Here is a 13976-nt window from a genome sequence, read left to right as displayed (position 1 = left end):
CCTGCGGAATCCCACTGCCTGCATACCTCCAGGTTGAATAGGACCTGTCCACCACCACTGTCTGTGTATGACCCTCCAGCCAGTTAATGACCCAATTGACTATGTAGGTGTCGACGACACAGTCCTCTAGTTTTTTAATGGGAATGGGGTGACAGACAGCATCAAAGGCCTTCCTAAAGTCCAGAAATACTACGTCCACTGCTACACCTGTGTCTAAGGATTTTGTGACCTGGTCATAGAAGGCCACCAGATTGGTCTGACAGAACCTGCCTCTAATGAACCCATGTTGGTTGCCCCTAAGCATAATCTCCCCTGCTGGAAGATTATAGTAATGTTTAATTTTATTTTCAATGGAGTGAAACCCTCAAGACTGGACTATATTGTATAGGAAATCAAGAAAGATGGCAGAATGGAAGAAATTTAGTGAATAACATTCTACAGTACATTTTTTTGCTTTAAAGATCAGGGTAAATGAGCTCAGGTCTGCTATGGCTTTACTGCTACTAGTATCTGAGCTATCCAATTTACAGCTAGCTTGGACTTCTGCAAAGCACATTGCAGTCACTGTGGATATATCTCATGGAAATCAGAAAGACAGCAAAGAGAAACTTGAAACAGATTTAGTTACCAACATCAACAATGGTTCAAGTGCTGCCCAAAAGCAGGATGGAGACACATAGAACACACATATATGATTCAGTGAACTCTTGCCCTTCAACAAACACAACATACATAGCAGTACAGGCTTCTTGGTGTTGCTCTGCTCACCCATACCTCACTTATAGGAAAGGGATAGCACATTCTTTATGCCTATTCAACCCTTATCTGTAAGAGTGAGACAACACACATTTTACCCTAAACAGCCTTCCCATATCACTTGTTGGATCTAGGTAGGATACAAATCAGTGAGCTAGTAAAGGGAAGGTTTTTTAAACAGCTCCTTGACAATGTACCTTCCCCTAATATAGGCTGTAACATTTGAATTTATATTTAAAGAAACCTCTGTTGCTGACAGAAGTGACATCTGTCATGTGATCAGCCCCTTGAAAGTGCTCTATAGCCATGCCTGACAGAAGTGCACAGCTACAGAGTGCTTTAAAAGTCCTTGATTATGTGACAAATTAACTCTCATGTAATGAGGGTTCAGATGAAGGTGCTGCAAACTGGATCACCTTCATTTATTTCTGTCTGTCCCTGCACACGATCAGGGCTTGGGTGATGCAGCAGGATTTGTACTTTCATTGATCCACATATAAAATCAAATAAAACTGCATAACTGAATAAATTCAAGGGGGTCAATCTGTCACAGTTCTGGAGGGATAAGTACTTAGGTTGTCCAGAAAGAACACAAGTAGCGCTAAGAAAGGAGGTTTTATAGGTTACAAAATGATTAAAGCGGTACCCATTGTAATAAAATTCTTAGGAATTAGGGGCACTGACAGACAGCAGCTCTCTGCTCTTAATGCATGGCCCTTCACAGGAAACCCTTCACCATGTGTTAAAGTTATTCTCTCCACCCCCCAAAACCCAAAAGATGTTCATTGTTGGGTTGTGGGGGTGGGGAAAATCAAGCTCCACCTTGAACCCATTCCAAGAGGAGGTGCCTGTATGCAGCCTCTCTTCCCCAGCACCTCTCTGGCACCCACAGCTCCAGTGATTTCTTCAGGAAAGGAGTGGGGAGAAGGGTGGGAGGGCTCCAATCCACCCCCACCTCCAGCTCAGGCTGGGCAAACCCCAACCTGGAGCTCCCTCCCTTCCTTGCTCCCCCTTCCTATCCTAAATAGCGAAACTGGGGCTAATAGCGGGTCTGGGGTTTGCTCTAACTCATGCAGAGCTGGGACATGAACAGCAGGGGTACACTTGGGGCACAGAGTGACCATGGGGGGGCACTGGCTCTGGGATGCCTCCCTGGAGACCGAGAAGGGGCAGGGGACTTGACCAGGCTCAGGCCTCCCCAGGCAATTTACCATGGTCCATGGGCACCTGTGCATGAATGCCCCTGATCTGAGACCAGGCAGTGTCTGTCCCTGGGTGTAACCTCTAAGTGCCTCCACCCTATAGCCCTTGACCCTGGGAGGGCACACACACAACATTACAAATAGTTCTCATGGGCAGAAGAGGCACAGTGGGCAGAGGACACCTTGTGCTAGGAGAACTAGCTGCACTGGCAGTGACACCAACAGGCAACCCTGCCCAAGCTCTGGCTCTAGCCAGGTGGGGGAGCAGTCCCCGCTGCCTCCCATTGTCCCGTGCTGCATATGGGGGCTGTACCACAAGCAGCTGGTGAGCTGGGAGAGTGGGCAGGGATCAAGGGATGCTCAGGAGGGCTGGGGGAGCAGGCAGGGGATTGAGTCTGATGGGGGTCCCCCATCTCCAGCTTCATCCTCCCACCTTCTCCAGCTTCATCCTCCCACCCCCTACTTACCAGCACAGAGCCTGGGTCCAGTTCCCTGCAGCAGCAAGCAGGGACTGCCTGTATCTCCGAATTTTTCTCTAAATCTTTTCTAAATCAATTCAGAGACTTTGAATCAATTCAGACCTTTTTATTGGTCTTCCTATTCGATTCGGATTCAGAGATTTGGCCGCCAAATGGGGCCAAATCTCCTCCGAATTGAATCGGTAACCAAAGCTTTGTTCAACCCTACCAAGTATCTGAGTGAGCTAATTTAAAGTTAGCTTCTGGAAAATCTTTAGATATTCCTGAACTCTTCCATAAATTAGAAGCCAGGATGTCATTAACAGCCAAACTCTGTCTATTTGTTGAAGGATAAAAACAGTTTGGTATAAGAACCACTGAGGTAAAAATATGGTGTATTGATTGCAAGAGGCAGTTATTTTTTAACTTTACTGTGTCTTCCTATGTGCAGATAATCATGACCTTGGATGTATGAAATAATGCTTAAGCTTCAAACACAGTTCACGTATATTTCCAGTTTACAAACATAATTCTCTGGCCAAGGAACATGAGCTATATACTTTTTTTCTGTGTGACGTTTGTTCTGTACCATTTATTAATATATACCTAGCACAGTGGGGTCCAATTTAGCTGGTATTTACATACAACTATCTCAGGAATTAAAATAGTAATAAAGGCCTGTTTCTCCTAGTTTCTGTATGGTATAATCAAAGCGCATGCTGTCCTGGAAGTACCCAGTGGTGAGTTTAGTACCTGGCATCACTGAAACTATGTTTTAGCTCCTGTGGCTAAAAAAAGTGCTATCTGCCAATTGAGAATTTCAAGAAAACAGATAGTTCTAGTTTTCCTTGGCTCTTCTCCACTAGTGGGAGATAAGGATGGCAGTGTTTACGACATCTTCTGAAATCTTGTTGCACTAAGAATATCCTCAGTTGTCTGGGGATGGTCCATAAAAATCTGATATATTCTGTAGATAAAGCATTGGCCAGTTTTACATAAAGGTATTTGCAGGTTAGTTAGGAGATAGTTATTCCCAGTTCCGTTCACCTACATAATATACTCTTATGGTCTATTTTAAAATCATCAGAGCATTGTGGGGTTTAGGACTGGGATTATCCTGCATTCCAGTGGCACACAGAACACCTGTAGATTTCAGTGGGAGTTCTGAGTGAGAAAGTGGTTTGGGTCCATTTACTTTTATGTTCTGTAATTGATGTCTCGTTTTAATTACAATAATTTGGAGAATGTTTACAGAAGAAGATGATCAGTAAAAATGTATTTCTAAAATCTGGGCTAAGTAGAACAGGTGAAAGGAAAATAGAGTTGTCTTTTAAAAGGAAACAAAAATCAGCACATTTCTCCTTAAATTTACTTAAGTAATAGAAATATCGCTACAGAATTTTCTGGGCTTTGGATAAGGCCCAGAATAAACAGCAAGAAAAAAAAAGAGCTAAGAATTATATTAAGTAAACCTGTAGCATTTTGATACGAGTGAAATAAAGGCATGTTATTACATTTTGAATTGTATGGTTTTAGGACATTTTCTTCTTAATGAAAGGTCAGGAGATGTTCAGTTCAATAGTTTGGCTGAGAGCCTAAATATACTGTATATATAATGTAGCTGGATATAACTGGGAATAACTGTCTTTTGTTTAAAGACTATATCAGCTTTTTACAGACTTTATGGTACAAAATAGTGTGTGAGAGTTGATTTTTTTTATAAAGTTCTAAAATGACTTTTTTAAAAAAAGGAAATTAAGAAGCAATTCAGATTCCAAATAATTCTTGCAACTTTCTTAACCTAAAACGGCTGCTAATAATGCTAAGTTGCTGCTAGCACACATTTCCAATTGATCAAATGGCATGTTCTCTAATTCAAAATTTCTCTAATTTTGAAGGGCCATCTTACAAGTAATTTAGTCTTTATTTACAAAGTATATTCACATCACAAAAATGTGATTCTTAAGTTTTAAAGGACTTTAGAACACATCCTTGAGATCACATAATTCCTCTTTCTCTTTCTTTCTTGCTCGCTCTAACAAACGGTTCCTAAAGAGTTCAGTAATTCAACACTGTAGTAAATGTAAGAGCAGCACCACATAAATCAGGGAATGACCTTTGATTTCCATTGCTTTTTAGCAGCTCATAAAAATATGGTTTATTCCGTAGCGAGGAGATGGAGAAATGATGTGAATTCTTCCTGCATATACGTGCCAAAGCTATTTGAAAGCACAATACACCCCCATGTATAATTTCAACCGTCCACACTTACTAGGGTTCATATGTATCATTTCCTCATATACCGCAATGTGTTGCAGAAGTTCCTTTCCAAGGCTCAGTTCCATGAATGGTTTTGTTTCCTGGATGCACCTAGTGAACTGTCCATGCACTACAACATGACAATTGCTTTATTCATTCTTCAGGGTTCGATCATGGTTCTGATTGAACAAAGGCTGATTTATTTTTGTGCTGCCTTGGGAGTATCTCATGTTGGAGATTATGATTTTGAACTGTAGTTTGTTTCTCATTGCTCCAGACACAAGGGAAACTTGTATTGGCTGTATAATTGGTGCCATGGGTGTTCTTCTAACTATCTTGGCTAATCCAGAAATGTTCCATAAAACAGAGATGTCCATAGGTATATATGCAACTTGTGAATAAGGTGCCAGTATGTGGTGCTTAAGAATATACTGTTATTCTGGGTTTTGTAGGACCAAAAAACAATTCAATGGGCCCAGCAAATGGGTTCCTTGCATCAGTTCTCAACAGTAGGCCAGAGTAAAATATATCTTCTTGTTTTAACTCTTCTTTAGCCATGATCAGAGTCCGAAAGTCATGTCAGCAGTAGCTGAAGAACATTTGAGTCCTTGATGCAATGCAAAGGCTGGAAAGTGGAAATTCTTAAGGCTACATGGACAAGCTATGTGGTAGCTGAAAGACGGAGCAAAGAAAGCCTGGAAGTCAGAATGGTAATTAGGGTTATAACAGTACTGTGAAGTCTGTTTCTCCTCTGAGCTGGGTCTGGGTGGGCAAAAAAATGGGTGGGTGGCAATAAATAGCACAGGGTCAATTAGTGGGTGGAAAATGCTCTCTTCCTCTTCTCCTTCCTCTTCCCTTTGATTTTTGTATTAGCCAGGCCACAATCTGGCTTTCAATAAGCTAAAGTGACTTCAGTAGAAACCAGATATATTGAGATGTACACAACCTGCTCAGTTCCCATAAGGTGATCTGTTCCATGCACAGTATTGTTTAATCATGCACCTTCTAAATAAAACTCTCCACGATGAATTTATTGTGAAGTATACTTGATGTGTCATTCATTTGAAATCCTAAATAGCTCTAAAAGCATACTGACACTATTTATTTTGGTTTGACTGATGCTTATATATTTGAACATGTAGTTATTTCTTGAAATAACTGGGAAACAGCAATCAAGAAAAAGCCGTTGATTAGGGATTTAAAGCAAAGTAAAATGGAGACATTTTTCATAGACTGTCAAGATTTATTCCAAGTGCCTCCTATTAAAATGGTACTGCTTACAGTAGCTTGCTGCAGTAATTCACTGGTATATTAATATGCGTTGCTGAGTACAAATGAATTCTGTATTCTGTTGCTCAAGAATCTACTGCTTTGTTGTTGTCTCACTTTGAAAATCAGTTTCTCATTTTTTTTCCATTGCACCAAAGTCTTTTTCCCCTTTTTAATCCAAAATAAAACTAACTGAGGCCCTGAGCTTCTTGATCATATAAATAATATAGAGTTTCAGAGAGGCTTAAATCAAACCCGTAATTATGGATCCAAATTTCAGAGCCAACTATGCTCTTTATTGTGACCAGACAAATGTCTAGGACCTGCTTCTCCCCATCATATATAAAGAAGCTTGGGAAGTGGGTGTATTGATTGAAACCCAGAGGTTCAGATATCTTGGCACATCAATAGATGGAAATTTTGGAACCAGAGGTTCTTCCTACAATTATTTAAATATAGACTCAGTGGACTTCACTATAATGCATCACACCAATACAAAATTAGTGAGGAGACAAAATCAGGTACCTAGACACAGCTGCTTTAAAGGGTGACTTATCTTGTCAGTCAGTAGGAATTCCATGTTGCTACTGCTAAATTTTGAGGAGTCATTTAAAACAACTTTCATGAAAACTGTTCTGTGTAGGCGCCTATACACATGCAGTGAGGCTGCTCCAACGTGCTGTAATTACTTGATTAATTGAGTGTGCTGGAGCGTGGTAATTGCTGCACTCCATCAGACTCCAGTGTCTCATGCATCAGTGTCCCCATGCTGAAAAATGACAGCGGGGCAGGGAGGGGTGTGTTTTAACTAAAGCTCATTGAATGATCATTCAATGAGCTTTAGTTAAAACACCCCACCCACCATGTTTCAGCACGGGGTTGCTGATACATGAGATGCTCCAAGCACTTTAATTAGAGTGGGTGTTGGAGCTGCTCTAATTAAAGTGCTCCCCCACCCCCACTCTTGGAGCATATGTACAAACAGCCTGTATGTTGAAGTCTAAAGTTCTAGAAAAGGTTACTGAAAGTATGATCAGATTACTTTTCAACAAAGCTAATGTCTGTCTCTACTGAAGGAAAACACATAGACTGATATAGTATCACTTGCTATGGCTAATTCAGGGGAATTGTTTTGCCTGCTGCTTCACAACTTTTGTGAATGTAAATGCATCTTTCTGCATAAATGAGACATCTCTCTCTCTCTCTCTCTCTCTCTCTCTCTCAGATTTTTTTGACTTGGTGACTGTGGGATAGAGTCACTGCCAAGAACAATGTGTTTTCTGTCTGTACTAGTTCCTTACTGTCTGTGTCTATCACTCAGCTAGTTTTAAAAATATTTGTTTGCATAAAAGACTGCTGGCATTCTCTTGAATTTTTAAAAATTTTACTCTTTTACTCTTGAAGTCTTCTACTCTTCAAGTGTGGCCTCCAGTTATAACACTTGGAGTTGTAAGCCCTCACCTCTCATAAACTATACAAAGTTGAACTGTAGCAGTTTTTAGGTGATGCCCTTGTAAAAATGTCTAGGTGATGCAGGAAGTATCTGTCTTCCCAGCTGGTACTGACCATGCTGAGAACACTGCGCTGCTGAAGCTATCATATCACAACTGAGATATAAAACTAAGGAGATGCCCTCTTGCGATCAATAACATTCCCTTGGGAGAAGAGGGTCATGGGACATGATACTTTCATTTTAATCAAATCAGTTTTTTGCATGTTATTTAAGATCATCCATGCTTGATTTTGGAAGTGGCTGTAATACACAGTTAAATAGTCTCATGTACAGTTTCTATAGCAACTTAAGTCCATATCATTCAAAGATCAATCTGCATGCTTAGTTTTAAGCACAACATAGTCCCTTAGATTTTGGGGGTGGCTCCCGCTGCTGCATGCTGCTGGTCCAGGAGTTGCTCATCTAGCACCTCCTGTTTCTGCTCCTGGCGCTCATCCAGGAGGGTATGGGGGGCATGTGCTCCCAGATCTGCACAGGGCAGGCAAGGCTGAGGCTATACCATGCTGTGCTCCGGGTAGGCGGCAGGGGCTATGGAAGGGCTACAGTGAACTTTTGGATGCCTGCAGCCCTCCCATAACTGTTGCTCCACTTCCCACCCCACCCTGATCCAGGGGCACATGTTCCCCCCATGCCTCACACCACTCGCCCAGCCGGGGCAGGGAGGGTTGTTCAGCACAAAGGCGCAGCTTCTCCTGGGAGTGCGGGGGGGGGGCAGCTCCTACCGCTGTACTTTGCTTATCCAGAGGCAGCGCAGCAGCTCTGTCCCCTGCCCACTCCACCCCGGCTGGGCGAGTGGCATCAAGGCATAGCCCCTGCTCCCAGCGACTCCACACCCACCTGGAGAACAGCGTGGTGCAGCCCAGCCCAGCCTGCTCTGCACACTTCCAGGGGCACATGCCTCCCTCCTCATGCACTCCTGAACAAGCGGTGGGAGCAGCAGTGGGAGCCACTGGCTGAGTGGCTCCTGAGCCAGTGGCACGCAATGGCAGGGGCTGCTCCACCTCCCAGTGCCCCTCCCCACACCCCTTGGATGAGCCGAGCCTTCATCCCATGCCCCCCTGCTCCAGCTGGGCAGCGCTTGCCCCAGCCCCAGCCCCAGCCCCAATCCCTCCTTCACTACAGGGGCATTGATCTGCCTCCCCACGCCCCTTCCCTCCCCACTTCCTTTCCAGACTTACCAGCTGGACACAGCTATATCAGGCATCATAAAGTTGAAACTCGTGTCAGGACCTCAAAACATGGTGTCAGTTTATAAAGGTTGTGTCGTTCATTGTAAATCGAAAAGTCATAACACTATCCATTACTAACTATATCATAGTTACTAGAGTTTAAATCAAAAGCAAATATCCTTTTAGTGATCAGATAATTTAGACAGCAAAAAGCATAAAAATACTTGGTTTATGGATCTATGCTTTAGGGTGAACTGGGAACAGAGATTGTGTAATTTATGTGAAGCAGCCTTCATAAGATTGCAAACCATTACATTATGCCGACTCAGATACGGTTATCAAGGTTCACAAGAATATTCTGTGGGGAAATGTATAGGTAAACTAGGAGTTGAAGCAAACCATATAGATGATTATCAGAATTTCTTTCTTCCTCCATTTTCTGACCCTGACTTTTGGTTAGGCTTCCTTCTTGCTTTATGTGTATAAAAGCACAAATGGGTAAATGCCCCACAATTTCTGATCAAAATGAGATGGAGCTTTAAGTAATCTGTTAGTGCACAGAGCATACGATATAGGAAACTGGTGTTGTGTTTTCAGCTTTAACATTGCTATAACATGCAAATTTAAGTCAATATTTTAATCTATCCATACCTCAGTTTGGCCATCTGCAGAAAGGATGGAGAGATCGATTTAAAAATCTTACAAAATAAACAGGGGGAAAGGAGAGAAAATGGAAGTAATAATTACCAAAGACCCCCAAATTACCCTGTTATAGCAAGAGAGCAAGAGGCAAAAGCCGGTATCTCTTCCTTCCATACTGAATCCATTCATCTCACTCTTTCACAGACAAAGGTGGGTGCATCTTTACCATATTCAGTGACAATAATGAAAGCTTGCTTATATGTAGCCCCTACATTAAATGATGCTGTCTCCACCCCCAATGATTTATTCCTGCACTGATCAGTTTCAAGGAAAACATAAATAGAATGAGGAGGACATGTTCTGCTACTATAATATACAACTTTTAAAGAATGTGAAATTTTGTTCCTAAACAACTTGACAGTGTCCTTATTTTCCACCTCACTGATCTTTTATCTCCTCTCCTTTTGTGTCTGTTTTTTTTTTCCTTTTCTCCTTCAACTTGCAGCCATGGTGCAGAATGCTGATGAGCAAGATTCATCTCCATCTAGGTAATCACTTTGGGCACCAAACACTGACTGCATTTTTTTAAGAAAATTTGCAGGCTGAGCAAACCTTAAAATGCAACTTCAGTGATTTTGTGTACATGGATAGCAGATATGACCACCATTCAGTCTCTTTCTATATTTAATGCTGTATAGGCAAATGAGTTTAAAAGGCAAAGGTTTGCTATAGAATTGGCAGTCCCCAGCCCGCATAAAAATCCTATAATCTTTCTCTATCTATTCCTAAGGCTCTGACTACCCCAACTGCATTTACCATTGTGGTGGAGACTAGACAGAAATAAGGGTTTAAAGGTATGTATGATACACTACAGTGGTGAGACACATTAGGTCCATGTTGTACGTTATGCTTAAGATATTACTGCACTTAAAATGCAAGTGCCCATGCATTCAAGCAGTAAAACACATGCTAAATAAGATCATATCATAGCAAAGTTACAACTTTTCATGGCAGGAGTATTTTCAGATCATTTTAAGTAATACATGTTCAGCTATCATTGGACTGCTCCACAGAGATAACCTGTGTTCAAGACTGGTACAGTGCTGGGGCTGGGACTGACAGTCATAGAACCATAGAAAATTAGGGTTGGAAGGGACCTCAGGAGGTCATCTTGTCCAACGCCATGATCAAAGAAGGATCACCCCCAAGTAGATCATCCCAGTGAAAGCTTTGTCTAGCCGGGTCTTAAACTGTCTAGTCACTTGATTGTTGGTCCCAGACCCAGCACCACACCAGAGCTAGTTTAAGACTGCCAGTGGCACAGACCTGGCTTGCCCTGCAGATCCACTGGCAGGAGCAGCATTTTCATTTGAGCTCATATCCACATGCCTCCTCCTGCCCATCTCTCACAGCAGAGACTTGGCTCACCCTAGCATGCCAGGGACAGCTGCTCCTGGACTGGGAAGGGCTGGGCATGCAGTTGAAAGAACAGAAGTCCTGAGCATGGGGTGGTTGCATGTCCTCATGGGTGGATGTGCAAGTTGTGGTGCCCAATGTTGGGGCCAGTGTTGGGGAAGAGGCATAGCCAATTCCAGCCCTGTCAAGAGGCAGTCCAGAGCGGTCTGAGAGCATAGTAAGAAACTTCTCAGAACAAGTTCTGATTTTTAATACAGCACGGTAATGCTCACTACGATCTAAATAAAACATGCACTTAATGCCTGGTGTGACAAGGCCTTTAGAAAAAAAGGACTACCTTCTTACCATTAAATGGGATTCTTTAGGTTCAAAGTCATTGGGCCAGATCAACTAAATCAAGTGAAGTCAACAGTATAGTTACAGTTTATACTGACCCCCGGATGAGCCTACTGTGTTCCATATTCAAAAGAGCAGTGACTTGGCATCCTTTTTACACATGAAAAATGACTTAACTGAAAATCAGAGTACTTGTACCTCTAACTGCCTTTCTTTTACTCATGGTCAGGTACTTAGACTTGTTAGCACCCAGATTTGTGATTGAGAACCAATTGCAGGTATAAATTAAATCCACAAAGGAAATGTTACCGTTATGAAAACTTAATCCTGATTGTACATGTGGATTTCTTTGCTTGGGGATTGGGAATAACATTTTACTCTGATACATACATAAATTATAATACTTAAGTGCCTTACTGTTTGAGATTTTAATACCTTGTAGCTCAGACTAGCCCAAGATAGTTTATTTTGGCAATGTGGAAAGGTTTAATTGTATTTATGGCATAAAGAAAGATTTTTTCTTGTTCCTTTACAAGAACATACAGTCTGCCAGTGCTGGAAATTTTCCATTTTCTAAGAGCGTATTATTTTGTTTGTTTTCACAGCCACAATGTAAAAGTTGCTTCATATCAATCATTTCACTTTCTGGTTCACAATGGAGAACATCAATCTGTTTTACTAATGTGTTACAATGGAAAGTTGATAGTAAGGAAGAAGGTTGCCAATATGATAAAGTAGGCTCCAGGACAAATCTGACAGAGGTGATCTGTATTTTGCTTTCAACCTCTTTCCTGAACACAAAGAACATAATGCTTTGGGCCTGGAATCTCCATACCTAATGCAGGCTCTTCAACCTAGTGTTTTTAGGGGGCTAGTTGATTGTTTCACTAAGCCATGGAATCAATGTAATTGTTTCTTTTACTTATAACTGTGCCATTATTTCCTTTCCCATTTCTCTATGTGATGCAAGGTAATATATATAAATTGTATGATAGGTGATTACTGCTTCTCTGAAAATGAACTTTCTATCACTGTTTATAGCGAAGGGGGTGCGGAGCAAGTAGGGTGACTGCCCTGGGCGCCGCAACAGGCAAGTCACATGTCAATATTTTGTTATAAATATTTTGAAAAATTTTGGCTGATGTGCCTGATACATGACATGTGCATGGACGCAGCCTCAGCATGGATGTGGCCAGCCCAGCAGCTTGGAGAGCACCATCTGGTTGGTGAATCTGTTGTGTATGGAAAGGGGTGGGGGGACGTGTTGCAGAGCACTCAGGTGCGCTGTGCCTGAGAGCAGAAACAGCTCGGAAGAGACCCCTAGTGGCAAGAAGAGGGAGGCCCAACTGGCTCCAGGACAGTTACCAGGGCAGCCAGAGTCACAGGTGCAGGTTGCTAGGACAACTGCTGGGGAGCCAGCTGACAGGAAGGGGCAGGGCCTGGCTCATATAAGCCCCAGGCATGAGGCCGGAAAGGCAGTTCCCCTCTGGCAGCCAAGGGAGGAGGAGCTGAGCCAGTGCAGACAGAGGGGAGAACTCTGACTGCGTGAGCAGCCCGATTGCTGCTCCGGGTTGGAGTATTTCCTGGTAGGGATTGAATGTTGTTTGGCTGGACAATTTAGCTTTTTATGTTCTAGCCCAGGGGCTTTATGTTTTTGTGTTCGCTGTTTTAACCGGAGGACCGGGTGAGGCTATTAGGGGTTGGAGGAGGCCTCATAGGGGCTCCACAGTAGCGTGGGGACCCTGGGCCCAGAGAGAGGGCTGTGAGGAGTGAGAAGCCCCATGGCAAGGAGGGGCAGTGGGAAGCCCCAGAAAGAAGTCAAGGAGAGGGCCAAATCACGGCAGGGCCCAGGTCAAAACCATGTCAGTACCATCTGCAAGGCTTGGGCTGTGGTGTAGGGGAGGAAAAGGAGCTGCAAATAGTGTCCCCTGACACCAGGGCATGTAAAGTGGGCAGCTTCCTGCTAATTACATCAATTAATCAATCAATTAAGATCAAGGTGTGGCAGATGAATAAGCAGGCAGTTGACCCATAACTGGAGGGCGGAGTCACCAACAGAAAGCCTCCAGTAGCAATATTCCTGTCACAGGATGGAATGGACATGATGCGGAAAGATTGAGGCCCCCTGGTGAGGGAGGAGGGGAACTGGGGCTAGTGCTTCCCAGATGGGGCAGGGTGTGGGACAGAGCCATGAGTGGCTCATCCAGGGGCTTGTGGGAAAGGGGGAGCAGCTTCTGCTACTGCATGCACCCCCAAGCAAGCATGGAGGGGGTGCCCCCTGGATCTGTGCATGGGGCAAGGGTAAGCAGCCACTGCGGGCTTGTCCTGGGTGCCAAACTTCCTTGCTATGGCACTGTGTGAAAATAGTCATTGCAAGGGGAGAGTTACCAATCACAGTAATTATGCATTCATACTAAAGGCCACGTTCTATACTCATTTTTAAGTCAGGAGAATTGTGCATATGCATTAGTGGGCAGAATACAGAGTAATGCAAGAACATTGTTTAATATATTAAAACAGGTTCCAGATAGATCATTCTAACCTTTCATTCCTACTAGTATTTTTCTAGTTGTTGAAGGATGACAGGGATAAGGAAGAAGCAATGGGTGTATTGGTGATGAATACCAGGTTTAGTTTTTCCATATTGCCAACTAACACTAATACATTTTTTTTTAAGTTTTATTTTAATAGACAGTGATGGTGACACATAGGAAGCAAAATCCCAGATCCAAGCAACCATAAATTCTGTGGAATGTTAGATGTACATTTTAACTTTGCCTGACTTCATAAACAATAGCCCAGTTGTAATGGACAAGGAGGAATGGAAAGTGGAGAACTGGAGCACATCCTATAAGTTAGACTAATTTCATAGATTTCATAGACATTAGGGCTGGAAGGGACCTCGGGAGATCATCGAGTCCAGCCCCCTGCCCAAAGGGCAGGAAGTCAGCTGGGG

The sequence above is a fragment of the Crocodylus porosus genome, unplaced genomic scaffold, assembly GCF_001723895.1.
Source record: "Crocodylus porosus isolate Cpor-Errol unplaced genomic scaffold, CroPor_comp1, whole genome shotgun sequence".
NCBI classification, from domain to species: Eukaryota; Metazoa; Chordata; order Crocodylia; family Crocodylidae; genus Crocodylus; species Crocodylus porosus.
This window is presented reverse-complemented; position numbering follows the sequence as displayed.